The 8,949-nt window shown below is 40.2% G+C and overlaps 1 pseudogene; it reads left to right on the plus strand.

Annotated features, from left to right (window-relative positions):
- Positions 1 to 2,143: 2,143 nt before the first annotated feature.
- On the plus strand, positions 2,144 to 2,248 carry LOC123940968 (annotated as a pseudogene).
- The last annotated feature ends 6,701 nt before the right edge of the window (positions 2,249 to 8,949 follow it).

Genomic DNA, 8,949 nt, shown 5'->3' on the forward strand with positions numbered 1-8,949 from the left:
CTTTCACTCTTGGGACTGACAGATGTCATAGGACTCAGAGAACCACGAGACTACTCTGAAGGACCCCGACCCCACCCCTGCAACTCCTACCAACTCAGATGACAGCCCAAAACACAACAGCCATACCAGGTAAGGAACCAACCTAATGTTCAACTATCACCAATGATGGGGGTCCCAACTGAAGGCTCAACTGTGAAATGCTGTGCTCTAGAAATGGCTACATTTCTGTCAAACCTAAAGAAAATCAAGGCAAAGCCCTTAAGGGACAGGGACAATGTACTAAGCTATGCTATGAAGCAATCCAATGCCATATGATTGTAACAGTCATGCTCAGTAGGAAAAAAAAGCCACATAGACAGATGCACAGATATACAGAGAGAGAGATAAATAGATGATAGGTAGGTAGATGGATGGATAGATGGATGGATGGATAGATGGCTGGCTGGATGGATAGATAGGAAGGAAGTGAGGAAGGAAGGAAGTAGGGGAGGAAGGAAGGGAGGGAGGAAGAAGACAGATGAATGGATACATGGACAGAGAGATGGGTGGACGGGTGGATGGATAGATAGATAGATAGATAGATAGATAGACAGACAGACAGACAGATAGATAATTGAGCCTTGATTTCTACAGACTAACAAGAGAAATCAAGGTACGTACAGGGTGAGGATTAGAATCACAAGTAAACATTATTCCCATACAAGAGAAATTGCCCTCATTTTAATTCTCAGATAACTTAACTCCCACACTTCTCATTCCCTTGACATGTTCTGCGTGCACTCTGCTGTGAACATGACCTTCACACGGCTGTGTGCAAACGTTCTGTCACCACTTTTAAGGAGGGGAGATTACAGCTCGTGCCCGGAGTCATAAGAGAAGTAAGTTTAAAATAAATTCATAGACATAAATCGAAATGCACACAAGTCAAAGCTTAACAAGCACTTTGTGGAAAGGAAGTTACTTTATGAAGAACGTTTGGAACTTATGAAGGCTTTGAAGGACCTCTGAGCCACTTCCATTGTCTTCCTGAACGCTTTTCATCCTGTTCTTTGCACTTGGCATCAACCTCCTGCTTCTTGATTTAATTTACGTTTTTAACTTTTGACACTTCCCTTGCAAATGCGAAGGAACTTTTTAAAAAGAAACCAAAACAGCTGTGCAAACATAAGATATTGGAAAATCAAATATTTCTTGATAAATATTGATTTAAATGAGGGGGAGGTGGTGAGGACAGGAAAAGCTGCCCCTGACGTATTTATCATCATGAAACCCACCCTTATCGGTACAAACATTCCCACGTTCTGTAAACAGGAGCCCAGAGCAACAAACTCATGAAAGTCATGCTCTGTCTCACATTCACGGGTGGGCTTGGTGGTTTTTCCTTCTGTTCCTCAAGTCCTTTCGGAGAACAACTCTGAAAACCTAACCGTGTCCAATCCTTCATGTGCCACTCCTTTCAGCAGCTGGAAGTTTCTTGAATGAAACCCAGGAGGCTTTTACTTCTGAACTCTCAGATCTGGGGAAAGTCCTCAAAAAAAGTATGATGCCCTTTGCTACAAACTTTCTCCTGAGAAGTGAATGGTAAACCACATCAAAAAGTCATGGAAGAGCTTCCTGCCTCTCCTAAGAACAGACTCCCCTAGCCATAGTGGGAATGACAGCACAACCCCGCCATCTGTCGTCCGTCTGTCCATCCGTCCGTCGGTCGGGGCAGAGTGCATTCAGATAGAAGCACAGGCAGGCATGATCTTGTGTAATGTCGGTACTAAGAATGCTCACTGACATCGAACTCAGCCAGCTCAGAAATGTTCCACTTTCAACCCACATTATTATTCTACTAACGACCTTTTCTTTGAGAGGGTCTCTGGGCCAGAGGAGACCTGAAACAGGTCCAGATCAAACTCTCCTTCGACAAAAATGCACATGGAGAAAGACAAAGTGTCTTTGATAAAGTTTTTGGTCATCCTTGGAGAAGTGAAGGGAAAAGTGAAGAAACAGTCATGAAGCTAAATTAAAGTGATTCAAAGTCTTTTCTTTCTTCTGAGATTACAGTGGACCCTTGAACAACACAGGGATTGGGGCACCCATCCCTGGCACTGTCGAAGCCCATGCGTACTGGTTGACTCCCCAAAACTTAACTGATATCGCTTCTTGGCCTTTTGGCTAAGATCAAGTGTAGTATCTGTTCTTATCAGTTTAATATCTGACACGTCCTCTATCCAAAACTTAACTGATAATAATAGCCTATTGTTGGCCTTAACACTAACATGAACAGCTGATCAGTACACATTCTGCACATGATATGTAGTATATACTGTCTTCTCACAGTAAAGAAAGCTAAAGAAAAGAAAATGTTATTAAGAAAATTGTAAGGAAGAAAAAATGCAATTACAGTCCTCTACTGTGTCCAAAAAAATCCACATCCAAGTGGGTCAGTTCAAACCAATGTTGTTCAAAGATCAACTTTATACCCTTTGTTTTTGTTTTTTTGGGGGGGTTTGGTGTCAAAATCTTTCATTTGTTAAAATGTTATGAAATTACAGAGTAATTTCAAAGTATTGTAATTACAAAGTAATTACAAAGTATTACCTACAGAGTAGGTGTTTTTATTTTCTTTTTTAATGCCCTATTATTTAATATCCTTATTTAATGTCTTATTTAATGTCCAAATTAACAGAACGAATTAACAATCCTGTTTCTTCCCTTTTATAATTTTACTACTCTCATGCATCCTTTCTAAAATCTCTGCAAAACTATGCACATTTCGTCAGATACCTGCAAATATTTGTTATAAAATAAATAAGAGGAAATGCAAAATATTATATACAACAGGATTACAGCAATGACAATACACACAGATGATATGAAATGCAAAATGGAAGGAGCTGCATACAGGTGGTATAAAAGTCCCATGCAAAATTGGTTTTAATTTCTTTTTAATATTCCTACTTAATAATCTTTCAAATTAAAAGAAGATCTAAGTGAATATATTTTACTATAATGAGCAGATCCAGAGACAAAAAAATAAATATTCCCTATCAAAGCACACACATTTCTCTCTACAGCCACTGGAGTGTGTCTTTCCAAAAATATACAAATAAACACTAGCTCTCCTATCACTTTCATCATTTCCGCATTGAGTATTATTTATTGTATCCTAAGTATAATCCAATCTGCATGTCCATACCAGGTCCTGAAGAACAATCCAGACCACATTCGAAGACCATTCCCTGCTAGAGTAAGCTTGAATGGGAGCAATTTTAACATGTTCATGCAATTTCTATTAGCTTCGTGCACTACAAGATTCACGAACTCTTTGCTCTCTTATTGCGAGTCTGAAATGTTAACGGGGAGAGTGTACTTATTACAGAATATCTTACCTCCACTTCCCCAATTCTCACTGAAGATTTTGCTTTGGTTCCCCTTAAAACCGTCTTCCCATTGTACCTACAGTTAACTAGTGAGAAGTTTTTAAGAGGATAGATCTTATAGTAACTGTTCTTACAATAATAATAATAATAGTAGTAGTAGTAGTAACTAAACATTTAATGCTTCCTCCATGAAAGCATTTCCTCCGTCTGTCCTCCCTTCCAACTTCCTTTTGCACATAGTTGCAAGTTTAATCTCTTGGTGAATCTTCAGTTTTTCCCACCAAATGGATGACATGATTTTTTATTGTCTTCCTCCCCACTTCTGTCTACTTTTTAAGCCATCAAAAACTATCTATACTATATCAATGCTTTCAACACCGGCAACAAATTATATTTTAAAAAATCATCTTTGTGGTGCCTAGGTCGCCCAGTCAGCTGAGCATCTGACTCTGGATTCCAACCGGGTCATGATCTCAGGGTGTGAGACAGAGTCTTGCATCAGGCTCATGCTCAGCACGGATCTGCTTGAGATTCTTTCTCTCCCTCTCCCTCTGCCCCCCCCCCCCGCCTGGACTCACACTTTCTTCCTCATGTGTGTGCTCTCTCTTTCTCAGAAAAAAATAAAAGAAAGTCATCTTTGAGTGGTACAGTATGCCTCCCCGTAATCCAACAAGATTCTTTTTAAAGATTTTATTTATTTGACAGAGAGAGAGAGCACAAGTAGGCAGAGCAGCAGGGGGAGAGAGAGGGGGAAGCAGGCTCCCTGCTGAGCAGGGAGCCCAATCCGGGGCTCAATCCCAGGACTCTGAGATCATGACCTGAGCTGAAGACAGCGGCTTAACCCACTGAGCCACCCAGGCAACCTCAGCAAGATTTTTAAAAGTGATTTTTCTTACTGAATGTCTCTTCTGTCCCTGGACTTAACTGAAGTACAATAAATATTCTTCCTGAAAAGTAACCATAAGCCATCACATGGCAGACTCACCTGAGATGGTTAAGCCCTATTTCCATTACAAACACATTGAAATGCTATGGAAAAGATAACTGCCAACACCCATCAACCAGAGAAAGAATATATATAATAGCTAAAAGAGAAAGAAATTCTCAAGATCCAGAATCAGACAGAACTTAAACCAAGAGTGGTTAAGTGCTCACTGAAGTCACAGTAACACATAGGAATTTGGGTCACAAATATAGATCTTAAGGACTTTGGGTGGGGTTCTTTGGCCCAAGTAGGAACCAAGGACACAGCTATAACCCAGAGGAAGCAGTAGAGCTGGAATTAGAACCCTCCCTAGGGAAAAAAGTTTATTATGTGCCTAATGCCAGAGGCAGGAAAAAAAAAAAAAAAGGTATCTGTGAGAACTCATTTCTGTTATCTGTATAGATACATACCAGCACAGATGATGATGGATGGATAGACAGACAGACAGACAGAACGACAGACAGATAGACTGACCCATAATGATCAAAACTCCTAGGGCTCTGGCAGGAGTAAATAAAAAACCTGTTTTGTAGGGACATTTTCACATTTTCACATTTTAGGGTACAGCGAACTTACAAAGAAAAACTAATCCCCACTGAAGATGAGATCACAAGCAAAGACTACAAACGACACAAAGAAGAAACTAAAATGAATAGATTGTAGTAGATGTGACAGATGCAAAAAGGACAAGGTCCCCCAAACACTGTGGATAAAAATTCAACCTAAAAGAGTCCATAAAATAAGTTTAAAATGACTTTTTCAAGAATTACTTTTTGATGAAAAACAGCACAGTGTAAATGAGTAATAGGCAGAGAAATAATGACTGAAGACAATACAACTGAAATAATTGAATAGGAATTGAAATAATTGAAGACACAAAGACACTTCCAGAAATGAAAAACTTATTAGACAACTTTAAGAATTCATTTTTCACAAATGATGAGAAGAATCAGTGGACTTCCTAGAAAGAAAGAAGTAGAGAGAGTGAGACACATGTTAAGGGACATGGAAGCTAGAAATTGTTGTCAAGTCCATGTCATATCCATGGTGAATGAGTAATGAAAACAGGGGATTAAAAAATATTCAAAAGAGATACTTAGGGAGAAATCATAACCAAATTAGAAGAAAGAAATGTGACTGCAGAATAAATTTTAAAAATTTTTGAAGAGTCCTAGGTAAAATAAATATAATCAAATCCATCCCCATTTGGCCCTATTGTAACAAAACGTGAAAGATCAAGCATTAAAAGTGGCCAGAGGACATGAGGGGCCTGGGTCGCTCAATCAGTTAAGCATCCAACTCATTTCAGCTTAGGTCATGATCTCATGAGAGATGGGATGGAGTCTGTGATCAGTGGGGAGTCTGCTTGAGATTCTCTCCCTCTGACCTCCCCCAACTTCCACACGCACTTTCTCTCTTTGTTGAACTCTATGTATAAAATAAGTAAATAAATCTTAAAAAAAAAAAAAAAAGGAGTGGCCAAAGTATAGAAAAGCTACAAAGGAGCTGGTGTAAAGGGTTCAAGTTTCTCTGCAGCAACTAGAGATGCCAGAAGGCAATAAAGTAACACCTTCAAAGTGCAGAAGGATGAGAACCAGACACCTAGAGTTCTATCCTGCAAAATGATCATTCAAGAGGGAGGGTAAATGGAAGAAATATGCAGGTGAAGACCAAAGAAAGATTTTACTGCTCACAGATCTTTAATTAAAGAATTACCAATGTAGGTCTGCAGTAATATGGAAATTAAGCCTGGAAGGAAAAAAGAAAAAAATGTTCAAGAACCAAAGATAAACAAAGAAACTCAGTTAGCAGTTGAGAGATCCAGAGAAACATTGATATAATTAAAGTGATGATCACAGTGATTGATTGTCAGATGATTTCATTTGTTTTTTTCCAAGATTTTGTTTATTTATTTTTCAGAGAGAGAGAGGGTTGGAGGGGGAGAGCATGAGCAGGGGGAGTAGCAGAGGGAGAGAGAGAAGAAGGCTCCCTACTCGAGGTGGGGCTCAATCCCAGGACCCTGAGATCATGACCTGACCTGAACACAGACACTTAACCTACTGAGCCACCCAGGCGCCCCTGGGGGAGGATTTTAAAACAAAGGGGGAGTAACGGCGTGGGATGGCAGGGACAGGGCCGACGGAAGCAGGGCTGGGAGTCAAGAGTCTGGGGCTGTGTGGGAAGAGGAGACGGAGGCTTTGACTCTCCACTTCAAAGGGTGAAGAAGAACCCCAACATGGTAGCAGGAGCCCAAACTGACTAAAAGTAGGATGTGTATCTTCCAAAACCTATAGGTGGTGGGGGCGGAGGAGGTAGCGGGATAAAGGATTTGTCAGAGTCATTTAGAAGGAAACACGGTCTTTAGGAGTAAAAACAGAAGAGCACAGAATAAGTTAACAGTAGTAAATACAAATATATCCTGGAATTATATTATAAATATTTTTACACAGACAAAACTCACTAATCAAACATAAATATTCTCATTTGGGGATTTCACTCAACACATGTTGGATGGCCGGAACCAAAGGGGGAATGACTAATGGAACCAATGTCTCCTTCCCTCCAAGTCCCACAGGGAGGGAGAAAGGGTGAAATCATGTAAGGGTTTTTTTTTTTTTTTTTCCCTTTTTATTTATTTATTTTTTTCAGCGTAACAGTATTCATTCTTTTTGCACAACACCCAGTGCTCCATGCAAAACGTGCCCTCCCCATCACCCACCACCTGTTCCCCCAACCTCCCACCCCTGATCCTTCAAAACCCTCAGGTTGTTTTTCAGAGTCCATAGTCTCTTATGGTTCGCCTCCCCTCCCCAATGTCCATAGCCCGCTCCCCCTCTCCCAATCCCACCTCCCCCCAGCAACCCCCAGTTTGTTTTGTGAGATTAAGAGTCATTTATGGTTTGTCTCCCTCCCAATCCCATCTTGTTTCATTTATTCTTCTCCTATCCCCCTACCCCCCCATGTTGCTTCTCCATGTCCTCATATCAGGGAGATCATATGATAGTTGTCTTTCTCCGATTGACTTATTTCACTAAGCATGATACGCTCTAGTTCCATCTACGTCGTCGCAAATGGCAAGATTTCATTTCTTTTGATGGCTGCATAGTATTCCATTGTGTATATATACCACATCTTCTTGATCCATTCATCTGTTGATGGACATCTAGGTTCTTTCCATAGTCTGGCTATTGTAGACATTGCTGCTATAAACATTCGGGTACACGTGCCCCTTCGGATCACTATGTTTGTATCTTTAGGGTAAATACCCAGTAGTGCAATTGCTGGGTCATAGGGTAGTTCTATTTTCAACATTTTGAGGAACCTCCATGCTGTTTTCCAGAGTGGTTGAACCAGCTTGCATTCCCACCAACAGTGGAGGAGGGTTCCCCTTTCTCCACATCCTCTCCAGCATCTGTCATTTCTTGACTTGTTAATTTTAGCCATTCTGACTGGTGTGAGGTGATATCTCATTGTGGTTTTGATTTGTATTTCCCTGATGCCGAGTGACGTGGAGCACTTTTTCATGTGTCTGTTGGCCATCTGGATGTCTTCTTTGCAGAAATGTCTGTTCATGTCCTCTGCCCATTTCTTGATTGGATTGTTTGTTCTTTGGGTGTTGAGTTTGCTAAGTTCCTTATAGATTTTGGATACTAGCCCTTTATCTGATATGTCGTTTGCAAATATCTTCTCCCATTCTGTCAGCTGTCTTTTGGTTTTGTTAACTGTTTCCTTTGCTGTGCAAAAGCTTTTGATCTTGATGAAATCCCAATAGTTCATTTTCGCCCTTGCTTCCCTTGCCTTTGCCGTTGTTCCTAGGAAGATGTTGCTGCGGCTGAGGTCGAAGAGGTTGCTGCCTGCGTTCTCCTCAAGGATTTTGATGCATTCCTTTCTCACATTGAGGTCCTTCATCCATTTGGAGTCTATTTTCGTGTGTGGTGTAAGGAAGTGGTCCAATTTCATTTTTCTGCATGTGGCTGTCCAATTTTCCCAGCACCATTTATTGAAGAGGCTGTCTTTTTTCCATTGGACATTCTTTCCTGCTTTGTCGAAGATTAGTTGACCATAGAGTTGAGGGTCGATTTCTGGGCTCTCTATTCTGTTCCACTGGTCTATGTGTCTGTTTTTGTGCCAGTACCATGCTGTCTTGATGATGACAGCTTTGTAATAGAGCTTGAAGTCCGGAATTGTGATGCCACCAACTTTGGCTTTGTTCTTCAATATTCCTTTGGCTATTCGAGGTCTTTTCTGGTTCCATATAAATTTTAGGATTATTTGTTCCATTTCTTTGAAAAAAATGGATGGTATTTTGATAGGGATTGCATTAAATGTGTAGATTGCTTTAGGTAGCATAGACATTTTCACAATATTTATTCTTCCAATCCAGGAGCATGGAACATTTTTCCATTTTTTTGTGTCTTCCTCAATTTCTTTCATGAGTACTTTATAATTTTCTGTGTATAGATTCTTAGTCTCTTTGGTTAGGTTTATTCCTAGGTATCTTATAGTTTTGGGTACAATTGTGAATGGGATTGACTCCTTAATTTCTCTTTCTTCAGTCTTGTTGTTGGTGTACAGAAATGCAACTGATTTCTG

Source organism: Meles meles, chromosome 4 (genome assembly GCF_922984935.1).
Source record: "Meles meles chromosome 4, mMelMel3.1 paternal haplotype, whole genome shotgun sequence".
In the NCBI taxonomy this organism is placed as follows: Eukaryota; Metazoa; Chordata; class Mammalia; order Carnivora; family Mustelidae; genus Meles; species Meles meles.